General features: G+C 37.7%; 1 protein-coding gene across 1 annotated transcript in view; it reads left to right on the top strand.

The window, feature by feature from the left end:
- The first annotated feature begins 21,480 nt into the window (after positions 1-21,480).
- Positions 21,481-26,070, top strand: part of LOC131436505 (knirps-related protein-like) — a 93,997-nt gene continuing 89,407 nt past the window's right edge. Inside the window, exon 1 of the mRNA XM_058605246.1 lies at positions 21,481-22,755. The gene's annotated coding sequence lies outside the window, so the exon portion shown is untranslated. The remainder of the gene's footprint in view (positions 22,756-26,070) is intronic.

Here is a 26,070-nt window from a genome sequence, read left to right as displayed (position 1 = left end):
GGAAACTTTGAACATGGAACTGCAAGTCGCTAGGTTTCGCAGGCTGCGACACGAGCAAACGAGGAGCGATACAAACAGGCGCTGAACAGATTAAACTCGGTATCCCGCAGAAAAAAGCGCCAACAGGAAGATCGAGATCGCGAAACGATGAAACAGCTGTTCCATGCTAATGACACTAGGAAGTTCTACGAGAAGGTGAACCGTTCGCCGATATGTGCTAGGACACCAACGGGAATCTTCTCGACTGTGAGGTGATCGAGAGGTGGCGGCAGTATTTCGACGAGCACCTCAATGGCGATGTGGTGGAATACGAAAGTGGCGACGCGGTAACGAACTTGGGAACGCGTGCGGAGGACGATAGACTGCCGGTACCAGACCTCCTAGAAGTGGTAAGCCGGTTGAAAAATAATAAGGCCGCTGGCGTTGACCAACTACCAAGCGAGCTACTAAAATACGGTGGTAATGCACTAGTGAAAGCACTGCACTGGGTCGTTACCAAGATCTGGGAGGACGAGATTTTACCGGAGGAATGGATGGAAGGAATCGTGTGTCCCATCTACGAAAAGGGCGACAAGCTGGATTGCTGCAGTTACCGCGCGAAAACTCTGCTGAACGTCGCCTTCAAGGTACTCTTCCAAATCTTATGCCGTCGACTTTCACCGATTGCAAACGAATTCGTGGGACAATGTCAGGCAGGATTTATGGGAGAGAAATTCAGAGACGCATATTGTCAGGAAATCGTGCTTAGTTTTGACTGCGCAGGACGCTTCGATCGAGCAAAATTCGCCGTCGTACGAAGTTAACTATCTACAAAACGCTGATTAGACCGGTTATCCTCTACGGGCACGAGTCCTGGACAATGCTTGCGGAGGATCAACGCGCACTAGGTGTTTTTGAACGAATGGTGTTGCGAACCATCTTCGGAGGGCGGATGGAAGACGGTACGTAGAGAAGGCGAATGAACCATGAAATGCAATCCAAGACACACCGATTTTATTACACAAATTAATAATACAGGCAATAGAAAATAAAACTACAAGGTTCAGCTCCATAGGGTTGTTCTAGCCATTGATGTGGAACAAGGCAATCAAAATTTCTAATGATCTACAATCAAACAATTCAATCAATCGTCACACTTTTGAATCCGCAATTGCACGAGAGTCTGCTCAGATTGATCTTGATTAGGAACCAACACCGAACTTTGTTTGGCTTGATTTGTGTTTATTTTATAGCCGACGAAATTACACCAATATCCCAAACGCATGCAATTATATCTTTGGACATACTTGCGATACAGATTTTGATATTTAAACTTCTCTTCGCCAAGCTAGTGTTCAAGTTTTGTATGCAATCCGTTATTTTTATAGCGTTAAGTTTCTGTACCATTCTGCGATTTCGGTTAAAGCTATAAACTATTTCTCATCAATCGAGTTCATCTTATATAAATTAGACAATAATCTTAAGCACTCAAAATTTACCCTGAGGTAGTTCTCAGGCGAAACGACATAACATGGAATATCATCCGAGCTTGCATGACACAAGATCAGAGCGTACCAATTAAAGCTTCAAATCGTTTTATGGCACTTTTTGTCTTGCTGTCTAGCAACAACCAACCCGCTACTTCTAGCATGCTATGCATAGGATTGAAACGTTAGCTATAATTTCGCTTCTATTTATAGATTCGCGTGCTTCCAACAGGTTCGCTTTTGCATCGATTGATCAATCAGAACGATGCTTTCCCTTTGATATATCGCTTACTCCTTCAAAACCGTTGTCTATGGCAGGGAAATCCGATATACCGGAGATTTTTAGCAGACAAAATAGGACACTGCTCGCTACTAATCAAAATTTCAATAATTTGTAATTGAAAATACGTGGCATGATACATTCAAATCGAATCTTAGAAATGTTTCCAATCAAATAATGAAATAATATTAATAATTGATACAAAATATACTGAGCTGTAAGTGTTTAAAACCTGACCACATTTCTACGTGTATTTTGTTAATTTTCTCTACCATTCTGCGATTTCGGTTGAAGCGATAAACTATTTCTCATTATCAATCGAGTTCATCTAATATAAATTAGAAATTAATCTTAAGCACTCAAAATTTATCCAGAGGTAGTTGTCAATTTCTCATGGGGAACGACATAACATGGAATTCCGGGCTTGCATGACACAAAATCAGAGCATACCAATTAAGGGCTGAGGCCAGTGCGTTTTAGGGCGTTTTAAAGGGCTATTTTAACGCTTCAAATCTGATTTTCTCAGAAACGGTGACGAATATCAAAAAACCCAACAGACATCCTCTTAGAAATTTAGTTTAGATTATTATGTGAAAATTTCAAAATGATTGTTTGACTTTAGCGGTCGGGAAAGTCTTTTTTCTGAAGGAAGAGTTGCATAGCGGAAGACGGCAACTTTCAACTTGTTCATTGAATATCACGCCTTCAAAAGCATGGATCAAAAATCTATCCTGGCAATGTCTAGATAATTTAGTTTAGATGCGATTAGTGCAGAAAAACATATATGTTGTCTCGATAAAAATTAATTGAATGTTATTTTTGTAATGGTAAGTACGTTTCTATGGCGGCACCATTTTTTCTGCTCTTGCATCCTGGCAACGTAACGAAACATGAGAGAGAAATAAAATCGGCTCATCAAGGCTGCCAAACAAGCGGTAGCTTTATTGGATTTTATGTGATGTAGTCAAACTTGTAACCGAAAATATCAAAACCCGGCCACATCGAGAGTCATTTTACACATTTACGAGAGTGCATGAAGAGAAATGTAATACGCACAGCGAGCGACACGGTTTTACGCTAACAACTGGCATTAGCCCTTAAAACTTCAAATCGTTTTATGGCACGTTTTTGTCTTGCTGTCTAGCAACAACCTACCTCTAGCATTCTAGGAGTAGGACTGAAACGTTAGCTTTAATTTCGCTTCTATTTATAGATTCGCGTGCTTCCAACAGCTTCGCTTTTGCATCGATTGACCAATCAGAGCGATGCTCTCTCTTTGATACATCGCTTACTCCTTCTAAACCGTCGTCTATGGCAGGGAAATCCGGTATGCCAAAGATTTTAAGCAGCCAAATAGGACACTGCTCGCTACTAATCAAAATTTCAATCATATATAATTGAAAATACGTAGCTTGATACATTCAAATCGAAACATAGAAATATTTCCTATCAAATGATGAAATAATATTTTAATAAATACAAAACAGACTGAGCTGTAAGTGTTTAAAACCTGACCACATTTCTACGTGTAGTTTCTGATTTGCACCCCTAATAAAGATGTGTTCCACATCAAAAAAATGTTCGCTCGCAGAAGTACAAACGGTACGAATTACAATAATGGAAGAAAATATCAAAATGTTTATTAATTGTTAATTAAATATTATCATAAGTCTACTGCGCAGGCTTGCATGAAGGAAACGTATCATTTTGCACATTATATACCTACAGGGTAATTTTGAACCCCAATCATTTTTTTGGACGACAGCCCAATGAAAATGGTTCTTGAATCTAATCCGACTGTGACAAGACGAAGAGGAGCGCAGTGGGCAAGGTGGATCGATCAAGTGGAGGGTGATTTACGATGAATCCGTGTATTGAGTGGCAGCCATGGACCGAGTTATGTGGAGATGTATGCTTGATACAGCTAAGGACACCCCAGGACTATAGCTATTAGGTGAGAAAAGTAACCTACACGCTAAACTAGATGCACCTAGAAATAAACACTTCTCTGAAGCTCAGAAAACTCGTGGAAAAATTATCTAGAATTTGGTAAAGTTTATAAAAATATAAGAGCAAATGTTGATATCTTCTTTTATATCTGGTTAAAAAGTATCTCATTCAATTCTGAGTTTGTGCATTTTTGTTGGATTCTTAGTAGAATTCACCCAAGATAAAAAAAAGTGCACAAACTCAGAATCTAGGTAAATTATTGAATTACTTTTAAACCAGTTATGGGTAAATAATATTAACAAGATGGTGATTTGCCTGTATTTTCCAGTAAATTTAATCAACTCTTGACTTTTTTCATTAGTTCTTCTCCTCAATACTTGTTAACTCCAAACATTTTAGAAAACTATCATTTTGAGTTATTTGTCGTTATTTAATACTAATGGCCATTTTATCAAAAAATTCTCAAAATACAGAATCTTATGTTGAATCAACTGCAAAATTGAGACTTTTTTTCGTAGGAATCGTAAACTTGAACTCTAACTCCAGGGCAGCCTTTCGAAAAAGTTATGTCGAAAATATAAGCAGGAAAATTTGCATTTTTCTGCATCACCGTACGCAATCCGTCGTTTCGTTCAGACGTAATGATAAATTGTGTGAGAAACTACCGGCTTGCGAGTTAGAGGATCAAGTCATTCGATTTTAAATATTACATCATAACACTTGTTGTACTATTTTATTAATTTTTTTTTCTTGAATTGAACAAAATTGTTTTAATAAACCTGATATTGATGATTTTTTCTAGGCATTCTATAGCACGAATAATTACGGTAATAATTACTTCAAGAAGCAACTCTTCCCGTTGAAACAAACACTACAACTATTTCATCCGGTGTTCGGTGTTTGTAAACAGGATTTAGAGCAAATGGCCACAGAGGAAACATCCAACGCACAAACGGTCGTGCCAAAAACAAAACAAAACATTGCTTGGTTGTTCGAGAAACATAACCACGATTAACACGTCTGTTGTTTTCATCGGGATTCTGTTGCTTTATCTTAAAAACCTAGAACAAACTCGGAATAATTATATGCAGCCCAATTCCCGATAACGAAGGTGCAGATCAGGTAGATCTGTGTACACTGATTGCCTCTTGTGATCGTTCGTTGTTTGTTTATTTATCCGAAACCCCTCTTGTTGCTCGGTTTCTCCACCACGGTCGCATTATCCGGAACACTGTAGGCTCTCACCTTCCCAAAATGCAACGACACAGTGCACATAGCAGTCAAAAGTCATTCCTCGTAAACGTGTGCTTTCTGGTGGAAGGGTGCAAGTTCTTTTTTTTCCGCTGCGATCCCAAGAACGGTCATAGGAAACCGAAAAAAAAACAACAACGCTCAGAAAGGAAGTAAAGTTTGTCTTCCATGGATTTGAGAAATAATTTGAATAATTCCAGTGGATTAAGTATTCCCTCCGGTAAAACCCGTGCAGCATTTACAAGTCGCAGCACATGCTTCCCAACTGTGTCGTTGGTTTCTGCTTCGAACATGCCCGGTTTATGCTTCTCACGTCTCTGAACTGATTTCCTGGAATTTCGTTCGGACTTCTGGTTGTCGAACGGAAACCCGCTGAAAGCGATGGCAGATAAGCTGACCGACAAAATGGCAATTTGCTCAGTGACGATTACTCATTCACCCATCCAGTCTGGTTCGGTCGGTATTTTGGTTATCATAAAACTGATTGTACCGCACACCAAAAAAAATCTCTTTAGATTGCAAAAACGCATCGATTGGCAACATTCCATAACTGTAGTTTTTTAAAGCGAAGTCTGCGAAAAAAATATCTTTATGGTTTCTGTTTGCCCTAAAAAAATCCCTCCGACACTGGTCGGCAATAAAGGCACATCATTTTGCATGCATTATTGTCTCAAATATCCTATTCGCAAGAGTCGCATAGCAATGCGGACGATGCGACGAAAAGAGATGCAGAAAAAATTGCATTAATAGTCGTAAAATTGCTCTTTACTCTGCCATAAAACAGTTACTTTTTTAAAAGCAACCATCGGTTTTTATAGCGGAAAGAACCAAACAAAGAAATCCGGGAACGCAAATCTTCCGGGGAACCCGGTTTGGGAAAGACATTTACAGCGGGAACAGGTAATGCCCCGATGGCAGCCGGTCCAATGTGGTCCTTCGGAGAGCGGGAGCAGCAGCGGTCGAGGCAAGAGTAAATATTTGTACATTATTGAAACAGTCGTAAAAACGGACCCGTGTGCAATTTTGTCCTTGCAAGGTCCCTGCCGGACGAAAACAAAAAAAGATTTCTGTTTCTTTCGCAGTGTTGTAAAAAATTGGCAATTTTGTGCACTGCAATATAATTTTTGCTTTTCAGGTACGTTATCTAATCTAATTGCAGTTTTCGGCAATAAATGTTTTTGTACGTGTCAATAGACTTATGCAATGTTTTGCAAGGAAAATAATTTCGTGTACAATAACGTTCATGTATGTATTTGATCATTGTTTGGTTCAAGAATGAAGTGAATTCCTGATGATTTCAGTGGTTTCTATGGTGCAATTTTCGTAGTTGAAATAGGAGACGAGCAATTTGTCTGCAAAAAAAAAAACAAACTTCGCTTAGCCGCCCTTGACGCCAACGACCGAACGAAGCTGATTAGTCTGACACGAGTTCAAGCTAAATTTAAAACTTCTCACAATTTGTAAGCTGCAAGGACATTTTCGGGTATGGTTCTTGTAGGGAAAGATTTTTACAGCTCTGTCACGGAATATATCAATGGTCCCATGATTTGTTTCGGTTTTGATGAAATGACAAAATTTTCTTCCAATACCTAACATAAGCTTTGGTTACTCGGATTCACACCACAATCGCTTCATCTTTATGGAGCACCACGATTTAACTATCTAGCCTTTCAGTTACAGATCAGCCTGTTGACAGAATCTTTCTCTCATTTATATTTTGCAACGAATTTTTGGCATCTGTACAACTGCATTTTTAACTTTGTTGGTGTTTCACGCTCATGGTCGAACAAACTTATTTCGGCTGTATCTGTTCCCGATCTTCGGTTCCGGAAACACCGTAAGTAGTGATAACTAGAAAAAAACCTTCTTTTATCCACCTAGTGGTGCGACAATGCCTTTATCCTGTCATTGACATAGTCTCATTAAAACGTTTTGGCGTTAAAAATGCCTTACTCTTTGCTATACGGGACCGGCTGTCAATTAAAAGTTTCAAAAATAGCCGCGTAACCTTTTTTCGTCATAATTGTGAACGTTATTAACTCAGTCATTTGCTGATTGATTGATATAATTTAACAACCAATCGATTCGGAAACTTTTAACTTAAACATAGCATACTATTGAAAAAATAGTTAGAATCGAGCTATGTTTGCATCCACCAATCCCAGTTGTACAAAATAACGTCAATTTCTTGTTCGGCATAAGAGGCTTTGCGTCATGCATAAACAACACCGCATCGTTATGCGTAGTATGAAGAGAAAATCAATACGCCATTATTCAGAATATGGGTGAATATGACGAATAAATTGCAATAGTTTTGAGTCCAACTTTGAAGCTTTTTTGGATTGTCATCTTCTATATCGGTATGAATAACACGCTGTAATTCCAGAATCGGATAAAATTTATTAATTTTGTGTGAGCCATTTGAATTTTTGTTTTTAAAATTCGATTTGGCCATTTTTGAGAAATCGATTGAGCTTTGAGAAACGATTCGATACTGGAACCGGAATTCGAAAGTCGGAGTAGCCGAAGTCAGCTAAATTCACCTGAGAAGCTGTATAGTTTACATTTGATTCAAAATGTTTAAAAATCAGTGTAGACATCTTTGAAAAATCGTAGCGCGAATTAAATGTTTAAATACCTTTCGAATCGAAAACTGAATACCACTAAAACTGAAATCAGTTTATTTGGATATCGGCTATCCAAATCTATAAACCCGGTAGACCTGTGACCTTAAGACCTTTTATTTGAATCTTAGATTGTTCTTAGATTTTATTTGAATCTTAGATCGGTTTAGCCATCTACGAGAAAAATGAGTAACACTATTTCAATTTCGTTCCACATATCATCTTGTAGTTCCGGAACCAGAAGTCGGATCCAAACGTAATTCAGGAACCTTGTTAGGGAGCATACGGCATTTCATATAAATCTGAGTTTGTAGAACACGGTCGAGTCATCTCCGAGAAAATTGAGTAAAAGTATTTGTCACACACGCATTTGCTGATCTCGACGAACTGATTCGAATAATATAAGGGTGTTATGTTATTCCAGCATATATTGCTGTAAGTAGTTTGAATCAATTTATTTATGGAATTGCTTTCAACTCGAAAATGCTGCCATCATCTGGTTTACATATGGCATATTCGAACGATTATGTTGCCAAAAACGAACCGTGCTAAAATCGGTCCTAAGCAAAATTTCACGAAAAAGTATGCTGTACACAGTCTTTTTGGTACTTCGAAACAATTGTATAAAAAATCGTGTTCCACGTTGCTCCCAAACATTACTTCGTCATTCAGTGCTCAAAACTCTTACTACTGGAATAAGGCAAAAGGTCACTTACACAACAATATCGATATCTCTGTTAAAATTAATGGATTCCAACAATCTAAGGCTTGTTGGATAGCTATTACCTTGCGGAATCTAAGCCTAAAAACATATTCCGATTTCAAGGTCAATTGTGACAATTATTGTCAAAAAAACTTTGAATTTTGACTTAAAACTTTGTATAACTCAAAAAGTGAATATCCGATCTCAAAACCATTCAATTGCGTTCAAAATGACGGGGAGACCATTCATTTGCGACTAGTTTGATCAAAATCGGTCCAGCCATCTCTGAGATCTCGACCTCTTTGTTGAAAACACACATACAGACACACACGGACATTTGCTCAGTTCGTCGAGCTGAATCGAATGGTATACAACATACGGCCCTCCGGGCATCGAAAAAATTTTCTAAAGTTGTTTTGTATGGCCAATGGAATTTTCCACTGAAAAGGTCGCGAATGATTTCCAGATCTACAATTGATGTTTGGCGGGCAACGAGTTGCATAAGTGTTTGGTCGTCGAAAGAAAGGAATACTAGATCGTTGAAAGAATCTTTTGGCGCGTAACGAGTTGTTTTGTGTGAAGTTTTCACATGCATACGGGATTCATGTGATTCGTCATTCCGAGCCACGTGCTTAATTGGGTATCAACATTATTGCTTGCCAAATGATTTAATGATGGAACGCATATGAGTGTTCTAGCTATACCGTAAACAGGATCAAAAGTTTTGATATTGTTTACCAGAAGATGCATTGTGTGCAATGTAATCAGTTAGATGATTAATGTTGGCCATCGTAGGCGTGAGTTGAACAAATCACATTATAGAACGATGTTTGTACGAATAAATGATAGGATTCTGCTGTTTAAATAATAAGATCAAACAAAGAGCAAACGCCTTACATTTAGTATGCTGAAGTTCGTTCGCGTCGGGTGAATTCTGGTGGATTGAAAACCATTAGTTGTGAGATTTTATGCATACACTCGAACAATAAACTGAATACTGGTACAATCACTCCGTTCACTGCACTATGGTCCGAAACGGGAAATTAGCGTGACAAAAATATTTCCACTATTAAATATTGGTTTTTTGTAGTTGGTGTCTTCACAAAAGTTGTTTGTAATCAAATGGCGCTCCTTTTGATGAAAAAAGTTACTAGAGTGATCCTCATTTAGATTGAAATCTGAAATCTAACTTTCTTAATTGAACTCAAAAATGATTTTGTTGTACAATAAAGTTGTAGGAAATTTAATTTTAAGCAACTTTGTTGAAAAAAGCACCTCTTTAGCTCTTCATTTGATCGAGTTACATCAATTTTCCCGAGTAAAAGTAGGGTAGTTCCTGGAAAATCACTTTTTTTATTCTAACTTTTTTGTGTAACGATCTACGGAAGTTTTTGTGTGTCTAATTTCTCTAAAGGGCAATGTATGGAACATTTGTAGAACTAATTTGATACTATTATTTTGCTGAAGGAAGTATGTACGTTAAGGCGTTCAAGAGTTATGCAATATTTTTGAGATTTTTGAAGGTATTTTTAAGACTTTAAATAAGTTAAAAAAATAACACCCTTCTAATTTTTTCTTAAATTTTTACTTACATTATGACCTTTCAGGAACCGTATAGGATACATTTTTATCGATCTGGCATCTAATGAATATTTATATTTGAAACTTCACTAGTTTTTGATGAAAAAACAATCATAACTTTTTACTGGTAGCTCATATGAAAAAGCTTGGTTGAGCGAGATTGTGCGCAATAGCTAGTTGAATAACTCTTCTCAAGACAACTTTTTCCGTAGAACGTTACACAAAAAAGTTAGAACAAAAAATGAAGTTGAAACGCTTAACTGACACTAACCTACTAACTTTCACGACGCTTATAACGGATACTATGTCTAAAGGTTATCAAACGGACGTTGTCTACATAGATCTCTGTGTTGCTTTTGATCAAATTAATCACAATTGTCAAATTGAACAGACTTAGCTTTGGTTCTTCGGTGGATTCAATCGTATCTTTGCAATCGACGGCTGGCGATCAATGAGAATGTTTCCAAGGAATTTTTTTTAACTTTTTTTGGTATTCTACAAGGCGGTCATCTCGGACCCCTGATATTCCTACTATTTAAACGACGTGAGCTTTTCATTGAAAGGTCCACGATTATCTTTTGCTGACGACCTAAATATATTCCAAATTATCAAGACTCTTAAATATCAGCAAATGCTCGATTATCATATTCACATGAAAAAACCCATACGTTTAAATTATTGTATTCGAGGATCAGTGATTGATAGAGTCAATTGTGACAAAGATCTTGGCATTCTGCTTGACGAACAACTGAATTACCAGCAGCATATTTCGTACATCGTGGCAAAGGCTTCTCGTTGTTTAGGATTTGTCATGAGAACCGCTAAGAACTTCACCGATATATACTGTTTGAAGGCTCTCTGCTGCTCGCTTGTACGGTCAATGCTCAAATATTGCCCGGCAGTATGGAACCCTTTTTTCATAATGGGGCTCTAAGACTTGAATTAATACAGCGCAGATTTGTTCGTTCCGCTCTTCGTCATTTGCCCTGGAATAACCCTCATCAGCTGCCTAGTTACGAAAGCCGTGGGACACTGATCGGTCTCGATACTCTGCAAGTGCCCCGAGATCTGTTCCGTGTAATGCTAATTGTCGATGTTTTGACGAACAATATTGATTGCCCTGCACTACTTAGTAAAATTAACATCAATGTTCGTTCCAGAACTCTTCGCAACAACAACCTCCTCAGAATGCCTCTACGTCGTTCTAACAACGGAATCAACGGTGCTGTTAGTATCGATTTCCATTTTCCTCGTAGCTGAATAAAAGTGATTTTTTTCCATATTCTTAGTAATAATCATTAGGATTTATTTTTATCTGTTGATGGAAATATATAAAAAATTTAATATAAATTAATAAGAAACAATATCTAGTTTTAGAATGCAACCCAGTGGAATTCAATCTAACATTGTTTTAATCCATTTCTGTCATTGCTCTGTTTAGTGGAAAATATCACCTCACTGCGAGAACTGTCTCCAATCTTTGAGTGGTCATTTGGTATGCTTGAAAACTGGAATTTGTGTCATCTTCTTGAAGAGTGTCCACACCAAAGAAAAACCCAAAGCTGAAAAATAACAAACATTAAGGAAAAAACGAAACGTGCAATTCTGGTACCTATGCGTACTTTCCCGGATTTTACCGGGACCGAGAACCCAAATGCAGTCCAAATCAGCCAAAAAGAAAACAAGCAAAAAACCCACTTCTCGCAGCGATTAAGTTATTATGACCAAACCACAGAGAAAACACAGGACCTAAGGATCCTAGCCAAACTCGTCGAAAACGAAAACCCTTCCCGATCTTTAACCGAGCAAAGTTGACCCTTCACGCTGTGAACCAGCCCAGAACCATATGCAATCATCGGTGATTTCTAAACAAATATACATAATTCATAACTGTTATAATTTTTTGTATCCCATTATTCTATTTGTCTTAACAGCATGCGGTCATTACGGATTTGGGTCCCTTTTCTCATCCTTATCGCTTTTGTGGTTCCTGTCCTTTCATTCAACTGCGTCCTTTTCTTCTTGTTTCCGTTACTGTTCAGTTGTTCAGTTCGAAAGGGGTGACCACTGACACTGTCCGGGGTGCTACGGAGATTCTCAACAGCCGAAAACATGCCAGCCACTTCGGGCCTGACCACGATACACAATCGTTTCAGGGAGGCAATAAACAGATAATCCTTTTCCTTCTTCTCCGTGGCCAGGATACGCTACCAGTTTGACTTTCAACCCTTTTCCCTAACAAGCAGCCGATGCTAGTCGTAAAAGTTTTTCTATCTTAATTTATGACTTCAGGAGAAAATATTTACACCATTTCGCTCCTGACAGTCGCGGTGGCCAGGTCATTTCGCCTAGATGCTAGTGCTAGATCCGAACGGAAAAAAGACTGCCCGCTGATCACTGCTGCTGATCCATCGTCCATCATCGTCCATAGAAGGACGACAACGGAAAGGGGGAAAATAGGTCAAAACTGGAAGCTTGTCGGTACTGACCTGCTGTTCGCACGGCAGTCTTCACTGACAGTTAATTTCCATTTGGCAGGAAATCCATTTGCTATGCTGGATTGATACGAATTTTTGTACATGCAGCCAAGCGGAGACTTTTATGACTTTATTATGTTCGATCGGTCGTCCCATGCTCAGCTCTCGGTTGCTGGACTGAGTGAACAATATTTTTCTTGCCTCTAATGGTTAGGTCAATTGATTTATAGCATTCCTCCAGTCGGATTTAAGCTCATCACTGTGCACTGACTGATGAGGGGAATCAGACCTAATAATCGGTCAAGGCTACTGTAGCCGTCTGGAATACCGTTAATGTGATCAATCGTGGAAAAGGATTGCATGGGAAATGGGAATCAATCGATGCCGTGAATAGCTGTATTTTCTGCCATCCAAATTGTTTGGTACTTATCTACTGTATCTGTGTTTTATATTAATTTCTAGTCATTGATTATTTAATTTTACGGAGAGAATACTTATTCTGATATTTAAATAATGAACTCAGGTGCGTTCTAGATTGTATGCTTACGCCTTCGAATCCAGTTTTCTCCAATGTTATTTAGTAAAAATTAAAAAAAAAAGAACGGGTCAATTTGAATTAACATTATAATTTATTAATTATTTACGTGTCGCAGTTTTTGGCCAAAGACTCAAATTGCCATTGCGGCGAACGCGTTTTGAGCCCATAGAAACCATAAAAGAGAATTCGCTGCGTGAACTAAAGGCCATGCCTTCGGCGGCCTATAAAACTTGTATGGAAAATTGGATCAAGCGTTGGCATGCATGTATTGCCGCAGGAGGAGAGTACTTTGAAGGCGATAATAAAGAAGTTTATTAAAAATTGAAATGTTGCGTTTTTACCTTTTGACCTTTTTATATATATAAAAACGTGATTAATCCACCTAGCAGTGAGATGATACCTTTTTTTTATCAATCCGCATATGTTTTTTGCATGGATATTCTTAGGTGTTTTAGTTCTCATTATTTTAATTATCGTCGTTTTAAACGGCAAATTGAGATTTTAATCACTCATTACCCTGTAATCTCGAAATCGTATCAAATTTCAATCTTAACGTGTGAAAATCGATTGAACATTCCATGAGATGTCGAAGTAAGTTCCACTTTCGACGTTATTTATGGTACTTCCAGAGCCGGTATTCAGGAACTAGCATAACCCAAGATGATTCAAATGGCCATAAATTAATACGCCAAACAATTTACATGTTCTATATCGGTATGAATTTTGAAAACTCATCATCTGTAATTCCAGAATCGGATAAAATTCACCTATTTTGTATGGGACCTTAATGGGACCGATTATGTTGCCAAAAACGAACCGTGCTAAAATCGGTCAAATTTTAATTCGCACTACAATTTCTCAAAGATGTCTACACACTCCTCAGGTGAATTTAACTGATTTCGGCTCCACCGATTTTAGAATTCAGGTTCCAGTATCGAATCGTTTCTCAAAAATCAATCATTTTCTCAAAAAGGCCAAATCGAACTTCATAAACAAAACCTTAATTTATGGTCTTAAGGTCACATACAAAATGGGTGAATTTTATCCGATTCTGGAATTACAGATGATGAGTTTTCAAAATTCATACCGATATAGAACGTGTAAATTGTTTGGCGTATTAATTTATGGCCATTTGAATCATTTTGGGTTATGCTAGTTCCTGAATACCGGCTCTAGAAGTACCATAAATAATGACGAAAAACTCTAAAGTGGAACTTACTTCGACATCTCATGGAATGTTCAATCGATTGTCACACGTTAAGATTGAAATTCGATACGATTTGCAGTTTCGACATAACAGGGTAATGAGTGATTAAAATCTCAATTTGCCGTTTAAAACGACGATAATTAAAATAATGCCATGAGAACTAAAACACCTAAGAATATCCATGCAAAAAACACATGCGGATTGATAAAAAAAAAGGTGTCATCTCACTGCTAGGTGGATTAATCACGTTTTTAATAAAATTCCGGTTCTTTTTTTTATCATAAGGTACACCTTATGTACTGTCCAAGAACATTGTGATACGTATAATCAATTAACTGAATTGTTCGTTTTTCCATAAACAATTGATTACAATAGTAAAAATTAGACAAAGTACTCATACGCCGAATACAATTGATTTTTCCAATAATTTCATGTCACACCTATTTTAATGACCAACAGTGTACATACACAGACATTTTTCGATCTCGTCGAATTGAGTCGAATGGTATATAACACTATGGGTATCCGAGAGTCTGATCGATAGTCGATTCAGCAAAAAGGCGAGCGAGTAATGTCACAGACATAACTGGAGGACGTGAATACGAAAAAAAAAAATGATAATCGTTCATATTAGTTGATTGTGTGAATTTCGCAAGTTTTAATAATTCGCTTCCAGAATTCCGGTATTGCATATTTCAGTAAAAAAAACTATTAAAATGCTATACGGGATAATTTCTGCCATTCAGAAGGTAAAAATTGTGGAATTCTTTACGATTTTGAACACTGTGTGGAACATTTTTATCGAACGCGAAGCAGTAAAATTTTGACTCTTGTCGCACTCGTTTGGTGCTAACTTTGCACTGCGAAAAGTATGCAAAGCTAATCATTATTCCAGATTTACACTAAACTGATGGTGTTTATCTCCGATTTGTAAAGAAGCATTCTTTATAATTCTTTGGACAACATTTGGAGCCATTAGAAAGGCTGATTTTGCATAATGTTCTCCATCGTTATCCACTTTTCTTTGTATTTTGCTCCAATGCAAACGACCAGCAGCAGGGTGACGCAATCGATCTTCTTTGAAGGGAAACTGGCTCCGCGAACGTCCCGCAATCGATTCAATACTGTACTAAATTCTTCATACTGGAACTGGAACTGAGCTCTGGATCTGAACCAACCGGCATTATGCACTTGCTTCACTTGCTCAGTCAACTGCGCAGGCAGGAATGAACGAAATAGGCGTCATGAGTTTTCTTTTTCGATACTCGTTGATACCAAACATTTCAGAATTAATTTTATTTTAGGGGTTATCCTAAGTTTGTGCTTAGGGGCTGTCCATAAAAGACGTCACGCTTTTTTGACGATTTTTGACTCCCCATCCCTCCTTTGTCACAAATTGTCACAGAAGCAAAGACCCCCCATCTCCCCTATGTCACATGTCACGAATTCAAAATAAATAAAATTAATCTCAATACATTCTCAATATGTATGACAAACCATACAAAAATGAGGGAAAAATCGATTTATTACATGCTGTCATTAGATTAAAAAATATCCCTAAAACTACAAAATCATCGGAATTATTTTATTAATATCAATTATATAAATTAACAAAAGTATTTAGTTGGAATTGATGATACATTTAAATCATCTGTTTTATTCCTCCTAGGGGTACACAGATATATTATTGTTTTAGGCAAAGAATAATATTTCCTAAGTGTAGCATACAGGGCTGAGAAAATAAAGACCAAAACCTCATAAAAACGAGATCACCACCGGAGAATCTTTTCATGATCAGTTGATCAGTGAATTTTAAATCACATCGATCAATATTGGTACTGATCTTCCGTCACACAATGGGTAGTGATTTTGAGCTAAAATGATTCTTGATTTATGTAAGTTCAATCATTGGACGTTTCGATAAGCTTTGATGTTGGTGGAGGAAAATCACATATGATCAAGATAAGACATAACATGATCTACGTCTGAAATCGTTGCTCTCCCGCCTTTTTTCAAATGGAGTACAATTGAATAAACTGCATCAGAATCAGATAAGAGAAATTCTTATGATATACTTTTATAAATGCTAGAAAATCAAATTACTGAAAAAATTGTCAGTGCATAACATAAGTTAAACCGTTTGAAGGCATATTTTTCTTTTTTACTCATATTAGGCAAAATTTATTAATTTCGCTTATTTTTCTCGCTCCTCTGTGCACTTTTGCTGATCACAACAGAAATAATTTTCTGCATCATTCATTCCCGAAATTACAAGAAGAAGCTTTTCCATCAACAAATACATAGAATGTAAACGTTTATTGTGGAGATTTTTTTCAGGAAATAGGGCAAAGTAATTTAATTAGATACTTCAAAAATGCGCTCATTGAAAATATTGGACGTCACATTCCAAAAACCTCCCCCCCTTCCCCCTGTCACAAAAGATCACGTTTTATGAAACACCCCCCTCCCCCTTGCGGCGTGACGTCTTTTATGGACAGCCCCTTTGGGCACATATCCGTTTTTACTTCTCTTAACGTTTCGTCTTAGACTCGTCAGTGCAGAGCAGTTCAAATTGTGCTCTAAGCACAAACTTATGATAACCCCTAAATGACCATACCTGAATCGGCCAGTATTAGCCGAAAAACACGTATTTGTACGGTACGTTAGAAAAGACATGGCACTTCGGTGCCAATTGAAAAAGTGTTCGGCAAATAGTTTTAACTTTACGTCTGCTGTTTAAGTCAATTCGAACTGCTCTGCACTGACGAGTGTAAGCCGAAACATTAAGAAAAGTTTAATTTTAAATTATTTGTGAATATGTCATATAACTGAAAATTTCATCATAAATTGATGATCATATTTCCGAAGGAGTGCAGCAAAACTTATGTTGATGCGTTAGATACAACAAGAGATATTCACATTCAAAAACTTATCACTCTCTCAGAGGGTAAATTTTGAAAAGGCATCCCATAGTGAAGTTAGTTGTATTCATGACAAAAGGGCCGTCCAAACATCAGTCAAAATACAACAATGTTATAAGTGCTCTATGTAGATTTACATAGTAGGAAAACTTCGTATAGTTCTTTGGGAAAATACAAACAGTTCTAAATAAAACCGATTTATAGAATTCAGAGACTGGACCTGAGTTCATGAACTAAACAGGTTCAAAATTCAGTTGAAATTAAGTTCTAGACAAGGATGGATTTTATCGTATCAAAGAACGTTCACTGGCAACTCTTCAACGATTGAATCAGTGCCATCAAAGAGATACGGATATCATCGCAACAATAAAAACCCGGCATGGCTCATTTAACATAGAATCGACACCAGTGCGAGAGCGAATTTCTCTCGATGACATTTCTGAGAATCAAAGGTTATCACGCTGCTGTGGGGATCCTCTCTGAAGCAACAAACGGTCGCTTATTCTCATTTCGCGATCCGATTTTATACAGGCAGTTGATAATTGCGGTAGAATCATTTTACTATTGCCGCTTATTCTAACTATGTGCATATAACCTTTGTATAAGTTGTGTCTATGAAAATGTCTGAGAATGCTCCACATAAGGGTTTTGAAATATTGCAACCTAGTACGAGAATCATCAAGTTGAATCATCGATTCGATTTTCTGCGATAATTGTCAACTTGCGATTCTCTCTTGGGAAATTCCACACAGCAACGATCATTATCAGACTGTAAAGTTTTTAAGGGTGTGAAATACTCTGAGTATGAAGTGGGTCGAAGAAATGTAGCAAAATTCTCTCACGGTTCATGCATTGAGAGACTCGAGTTCTTGTAGCATCTTCTACCTGGTGTGATAATGCCTTTCTCTTCTTTCATAACAGTCTCATGAAAATATGTTTCATACTTTTATTAAATAAATTTGGATACTAATTTTGACACCAATTGATTCAGATTGATTCGAGTAATTCACAAAAGCATGCTTCAGTGTTTATGTCACACAGTCAGCATCATTTTTCCAAACTAGTGCTTGACATTTGCGTTGCCTATTTGTATGAGAACAGTGATGCTAATCTAAAAAAACCCTACTTAATCCGGATTGAAAATGTTGTATACAATATAGGTAGCAATATAGCAACTTCTGTCAAATTTTCGGCAATCACCAAAACTGGTTCTAGAACTGAATTCTAAATTTGAATTCCGATACCGAATTCAACTCCGCAATACAAATCCAGCATGCAAACTATGGAATATGAAATAATGTTTTGAAAGTAAATTCTAGCCCTGAACTGTTCACAATTCAAATAAATCGGCTTAGACTCGGTATCCAGTTTTAGAATTCATTACAGAAATAATTCCAAAATTCATTTCCCGAATCCAGATCCAGTATTCAGCAGCTGATCCACAACGAATGCAGGAATCCCATTTGAAACAGTAAAACTTTTGCTTTGAATCTATAAGTTTGTGAAAATCGAGTTGGCCATCTTGAAGAAAAGTGAAAAATGCACCATTATTTCCAATACTTCGGGAGCCGTAGTTCTAGAACCGTAATAGTCGAAGTCGGCTCGTATGGCAAGTAACAAATATAACTTACAAATTGGAACAGTTTGGGATTTGAAATTCTGAAATTTTCTGTGGCATCTTAAGAACTTTTACTTGAATCCAAGGTAGTGAAAATCGTTTAAGCCATCTCAGAGAAAAGCGAGTGCAATAAAATGCTGATTCGAATGGTATGTGACACTCATGCCTTCGGGTCTCGGTGCAAAGTTCGGTTTTCGTAGTAATTGTATGACCTTCCCATATGAGAAGAGCAAAAATCCCGTAAAACCTTGCACTCACTGGTGTTGTACATGTTGTACATTACACACTCATCGCCGGAAGCCGGATCCGGATGAAATTTCACAGTAGCTTTTGAGACAATGTGAGTTTTAAATTAAACCAAGATTCGTGAAAATCGGTTCAAGAATCGCTGAGAAATCAAAGTGAGTTCTATTTTTGGAGTTTTTCTTCATCACTTTCGGTGCTTCCGGAACAGGAAAAGGAGGACCAGTAGTGCCGAATTTAGCTTGTATGCCCACAAATTAACAAATTCTGCAAACTATAAGAATTTATCATTCAGTTTTTCGTACCTGTTTCATGAGTATTTTGTCACAAACGATAGTGGAACGTTTGTGACAAAATACTCATGAAATTGAAAATTTTCACTTATCACGCTTTAGTTCCGGAAGTCGGATTTAGATAAAATGTTCTAGAATCTTTAAAAAAAATTTAGAACTTTCATTTAAATCTTTGTTTGTGAAAATCGGTGAAGCCGTTTTCGAGAAAATTTAGTGCACATTTTTTCTTCAATTTTCATATATCACCCTGTAACTTCGGAACCGGAAGTTGCAACTTGATGAAATTTGATAGCAGGCTATGGGACCCTGAAATCTTTAATTTGAATCTAAGTTTGTGAAAATTGGTTCAGTCATCTCCGAGAAAAGTGTTACATACATTCACACATACACACACAGACATTTTCTCAGTTCGTCGAGCTGAGTCGAGTTAAAAAGTCGGTTTTCACAGTGATTGCACAGAAAAACTCTAAAACGGAGATCTTCACATCTTATAGAATTCTTACACGATTTTCGAACACTTAGATTAGAATGAATCTTTTAGAAAATTCTTAAATGTTTGTTTCGATTCATCCTCCGAAACTACAAGGTAATAAGTTATTAAAAGTACAAACCTTCATGTGAAACGAACATGTGCCTAAAACTCTTCTAAATTGGGATAGAATCTTTTTCATTTCGAAGTTCATGATAGTTAGTGGTTAAACTAACTGAATTTAATTTTACCGGTGCCCAACTTCTGGTTTCGGGAATAGTGTTCACTATCTCTAAATTGGAAATAGGTAAGTCTTGGCTTTTATAGAATTTAGTTTTTCTATTTCAATAGACTTTGCAGCCGATTCATAGCGTACTGAATCATTGAATGGCTAGTACTACGATCCTACTGACACTAAGAATTCTTCCAGGTCAGGGCTCGAACAGTCGACAGCTGACTTGTAGGACCATGCATCGAACCATCAACCCGGGTTCAAAAGTGGAGCTGAATTCATTTTTTCTTAGACGACCAAATCGATTTTCATTAATTTAGACTCAAATTAATGGTCTAATAGTCTTTTGCAAATGAAATCTTCAAAATTGGTCACTGATAATTAGTGTGTATTATTGTTTAAATATCAAATTGTAAATTTGTGAGTATCAAGTGCAGCTGCAATCATATTTCACCAGGTGAGGTTCGGAAAAGTTTGTAACCCGCTTCGAAAGTACGGTGAGGAGTTTATCTTTCGGAACCAAGTAAAATCTAGACGAAAATTCAGCCCTGTGAACCAAAACTACTTCTAAAAATAAGCAAAAGTCCTAATGCGAATCTCAAACACTGTTGTTCAGCAGAGTACATCGTTCGGATAGGGGAACTGTCACTTCTAAAGTAAACGAAGGGCAGTAAAAAACAAACTGAACTGTACTAAACTCAACCATCCTCCACAACATTCGGTACAATAAAACCAAGCAGCAAAAAACTAACAAAATTGACCTGCTTGGGCAGAAAAAATCAAACATCGTACATTCAATGGACACGTTTTGTCATACAAACACGGGTAGTGAAGTTGTTTTCTATCGGACGAATTAGTTTTTTTACCTTCATTTTGGGGGTCGATCTAGCAATGATCGTCCTGTTTTCTTTCCTTAATTAGCAAGGACGAACGCATATGCATATCCATTAGGTGCAGGACAGAAGAAGGAGGGCGTCAATAAAAATCAACCGGGACCCAAAACAAACCATAAAACAATAAACGAGTGTTTTTCCTGGACCAGGGACTCCGTTATAGTTGAACAGTCCCCGCGATCATTGCGACCGTTTATTTGTTGTGTATTTTCTTTCGATGACCTGCCGCTGATCGGGGCTTGTGAGAACCAACACTACCAACGCAGCTATTGATGCGGGTAGAAGAGGAAAAAAAAAGCAACTTGTCTATCAAACCAGATCAGCGATAAATCTGGATTCCGCCTTGTTTCTAATATCGCCCCTTGTACAGTGGTGCATAAGCGGCAGGCTGATAGAGTTGAGCATGAAACTCCGCCCCCGAAGTCGGCTAATTCCGTCTGCTGATTGGTTCGATCAAATCCCCTTCTTCATTTTTCGCCCGTACACAGTGTGTATTAGTGGAGTGTTGGGCGATTGAGCAAGCGGGTGTTTCACGGTTTCCTTCTCCCACTGTGTTCGGTCTGTACCGATGCTGGCTAGGGTGGCTGGCTACAGTGTATCGCATACGGAGGGCTACCAACACCACTACCTACCAGGTTGGCTGCTGAATCCCGGCGAATTGTGGTTCCGTAGCATAGGCAGCGGTCGGAGGTGATTTTCGGTTTCAGTTACTGAATGTGCGCGCTCTCGATCACATGCTTGGTGCTGTTGGGGTTGCCTTCTGTTGTCGTCGCTGTTGTTTCGATCTCCTCAACCGGTTGCGAGTGGTGGTGCCTTATGCTGCTCGGCAGTTGCTGTCCAAGTTCCGAAGGTTTTTATGCTACGATCAACATCTCTCGACACATGTAGCCGGGCGGTGGTGACCAGCTGGGCATGATAACGAGGCAGCGCGCGTGTGATTCGTAGCAGTAGTAGTATTAGTAGCAACAGTAGTAGTGGTGTTGGTGGTGACGGTGGTGTTGTTGCGCTGGTGAACCCTTCTGGCAGTGATCTGAGCACGCGGGGTTAACAGTTCCGAATCCCCGGTTCAACGGAACAGTTTCCGCTCCAGTCTGGCTCGTGCTGCTAACGCATAACTTTGACGTGTTTCATGTGTCCAAGTGTCTCCGATTAAGTACACGCGTTCGTTACTCCAGTAATCTGCGCCGAACTTTTTGTGATACCGGGAATAAACAAAATTTAAATTTAAACAATAAAAAAATCGATTTTTTTTTCTTTCGAACAGTGATATAAACAAAGTGAACTCCTTCAAGGGTTAGGTGATTGGATAGCAATTAACAGTGATTATCCCGTTTTGTCAGGACAGCCCGTTCCAACATAACAGGTAAACAGTGAATGAATCGCAAATTAACGCATTGCTACAAATTGGTCCCACTGAGTACCGCCGAGTGTGTGAGTGTATGTGTTTGTGCTGGGCGAACAAAAGCAGAACAACCAGAGCAGCGAACCGCTTATCAGTCCGGTGCTAATTGTTTGCCACAATTGCAGGCTCGGCAGGCTTGGCACACGCCTCGGTGAAACCAAATCGAACCATTCGGCCTGATCTGGAACGAAAATTGATAGTGACAACACAGTTCCAATTGTGGATGGTGTAAATTTGAACTGGATTGTTTTTTTTTAAGTTTGTTTGGCTTGGAAAATTGGATTTTGAACATTTGCTGATTGCGCTCGCCTGACTTTTGACAGTGGTTAGCGAGAAGTCGATAACGCAGCTAACTGAAAGTTCATACAATCGTTTGAATCTACTGTGAAACTGGCCATTAACTAAGATACTACTGAATCTGAACTAGTGTGATATCGTATAGTGTTGCTGTAGCATTTTAGCGGTGTACCAGAGAATGGATAGACAGACCAAAATCGTGTGAAGTTTTTGAGACGTGTTCTATCGGTACGAGAGGCGACTCCAAATTGCCATTGCTGTTATCAATTTCGAACTATCGTCAAGTTGCTGCTCATTACATTGAAACAAGGTGAGTGTTTTTTTGTTTTTTAATTTTGTTATATTCTTCGAGGCGAAACATTTTTGTTGAGACCGTAGTGACAATCAGAATTATGATTGATCTTCCAAAGGCGACCACTGCGACCCCAATACGGCATTGCCTAATGATACAATCGTATTTTGAAGTTATTCGTTAATTAAAATTAGAAAATGCATAAGCAGTGTTCAAGCAGTTTTATTGAATAAAAAAAAATTAGAATGAAGTTCATACGTTCTAGACCCGTGCGAAAATATGCGGAAAAAAAGTATTTGGGTGAAGTTTTTATGCGTACTTAATAGTAATAGTTCTTCGTACGAGACGAAGAACTGTTGACAGAATGAAGTTTTAGTTTCATTAAGATTGAGAAAAAAGAATGGATTTAGAAATTTTACTTATCTATCACCACGTGAAAATTCTTGAAGTGTTGCTGTAAAATTTTACAGTTCTAAGCTTGATCATAGCTCTGATAGGAAAACGATTCCAGATGTAGAAATTTCCCGTTTTTTGTAAATTTAGAATTAATATACGAACGAAATGCTCTATTTATTGCGAAACAGAATAACCAGGTTTCACAAATATAGTTTTATAAACTTTACTGAAGGCTTAGTTTTTTTTTTTAATTTAATGCTGTTGTTCTTGAGGTACACTTCTTAAGATGAAATAAAACAGGTTCGAAAATACTAATTTTAATTACCTAATTACTTAAAACTAGGATAATTTCATTTACTGTAATAAAGTCGCATTGGGGTTGCGGCCCGGATCTACTTTTATCCAGGTGACATTAGTACGAATCGATGGAAGGTTTAGTTGAAGTAACAGAGAGTAAGCTGGATGCAACAAATTTTAAAGATTTGTTTTATGTTTCGTCTTCGACTCATCAGTGCGCTAGCAGTATATACGGAACTGATAACGAGACCAAGCAGTTCAAAACAAAACGCTAAGCAGACGTAAAGTTTATTCTATTTACTAAACACTTTCTGCTTTTGCATCGAAATGCAACGTCTGATCGCACGTCTCAGACGAAAAAAGTTCCGGCTTTCTAGCTGTGGTAATTTTTAGCATTCAAAAAATCAATTGTAAAATGTTCAAGGCGCTGTTCTCAGTGAAACATGATATTGAATGCTACTTTTACTTTAATAATGAGAGGAGTAAAAAAAATAATAAAATAATCAATATTTAAAAAAATGAGGATAAAAATAAATAAACTCATGAACTGACACTGGAATCAACAGCAGCATTTAGAATCAATTTCAAAAAAAAAATGGGGTTTTAACTACCTTCGATTGAATATTTTTGGGTTTGTTGAGAACAAAGTAATCGTTTTGTGCAAAAAAGCATCTTTTTATCTAGATTTCTTCAAGTTTTGTCGTCGGTTAATCGGTGCTTTATCGGTGCAAATTGAACTACTACTGCCACCTAGAAGTTCAACTTGAAGTAATCAAAATAGAACGGTTTGTTTAAATTACATTCTCTGGCATCTTCTCATACAGTAACTAACCACAATCATATCAATAACAATACTAATCTCATCAATGAACTAATAATCGGCTTATCTATGCTCTAGCAGTTCAATTGAAACTGTCATTGCCACCTGCACAGATAAAAATATTTTGTTAATTTACATCTATTTTCATGCACATATTTGGAGCAGGAAATTGAACAAAAAGTTACTTTTCAATTCTTTACGATTCAATATAACTTGATCGCAAAACTAAGCGTGAATTGAAAGATACGGCTTTATTCTTTGATAATTCAATTTAAACCAATTTAGCTTTACATCGATGATGGTTTTCATTCAACCTTCGATTCAACCATGTTTATTCCATATTCTATTGATTTACATTTCGTGTAAATTTCATTATTTTTTTCTGTGTAGCAGCCACAAAGTTTACACTAGTTACGTTATACTATTGAAATATTTAGAACCGGTTTTAACCTTATTTTGATCGTTTATTTGGAACCGGCTTTACCCTAATTATGATCGATCCGAGGTGCAATACCCATTCCGATGGCTCAGACGATTGACTACCGACTGGTCGTCGCAAAAGGTGAATATTTAGGGGTTTTGGTATCCTAGAAGTTTTACCAAAGTAGTGCGTGTGCTGGGCGGTTCTTCTTGAGCTGCTAGATGGCAATGGTAGCTCAATTTTGGCTTCTACAGCACTGATGAGCCGAAAGCAAAACAAGAAGAAAATGTAATTTTCGATTATTAATTACAATTTTCAATTATTTTTCAATTAAATTGTTTTCAGTTACTATTTAAGAAGGTGCAAAAGAAGGCAATCGAAGCACACCGTTCTTTTTCGTTTGCTGCCAGTTTGGTTCAAGTTGAATTATTGGATGGTAATGGCATTAAATGCTGAAGCGTTAATATACTGAAGACGAAGAAAATGATACTTCCGATTGTTAGAATTCAATTTAGATTTTATTTTTAAAATAGATTGTAATCAGTTGCTGTTTAAGGATATGCCAAATAATGTTATTTAAGCAAACCGTTCTTTTTCGTTTGCCTTCAGAAGTTTCTGAATTAATTCAACAATTCTCTTCATCTCCTGTTGATTCGAAGAAAAGTTTTCATATGGCCCCAATATTCGCGAAAACCTTATTATCGCTAGGAAAGACTAATTTACCGGTCACCTTCGCCACCAAATTTGTCTCGTTTTCTCACATTTCAAACCCCCACCGTCCAGTGGAGAAAAAAAACTGATCACTTAATCTCGTGGGCCCCATGTCAGCGGCTCCAAACACTTTCAACCGAGCGACGAAATCGATCAATTAATTTGCCTACCCTAAACGAAGATTTCATCTGGTTTGACCGCGGGACTGCTGCCGTAAGTCAAACAAAGATCGATTTATGTTAATTAACACTACGAAAATTCTCCGCCTGTCGACGATCGCCTTGGGTAGCCTTGCGGCGCTAAAATCATGTTTTCGTGAGAATTTACGGCTCTGTTCAATTAACATTTATTAACGGTTATAGATTTTAAGACCGAGCCACGGGTGTCGGTCGCGAAACGGCCTCAAAGTGGAAAACAATTAAATTTAACTAATGTGGTTCATCAAAAACACCGAATTTTTAAAGGCATCCTGACGTTACACGGAGATTCGAATCTGCGCACCGAGGCAAGCCGGAACAAATCGCATCGTTTTGAGTGAGAAGCGGGAAGCCGAGCATGACTCGTAAGACACTGCAAGCGACGAACCCGACGCTAAGGTGGCGAAGAAAAAAAACGACTGCGAATTACAATTAAAGTGCAAATTTGGAATCGGTTGGTACAGGCTAGCCCCGGTGATCAGGAACCCGCA

Source organism: Malaya genurostris, chromosome 3 (genome assembly GCF_030247185.1).
Source record: "Malaya genurostris strain Urasoe2022 chromosome 3, Malgen_1.1, whole genome shotgun sequence".
NCBI classification, from domain to species: domain Eukaryota; kingdom Metazoa; phylum Arthropoda; class Insecta; order Diptera; family Culicidae; genus Malaya; species Malaya genurostris.
Note: the sequence above shows the minus strand (reverse complement) of the source record. Positions and strands in the feature narration are given on the sequence as shown.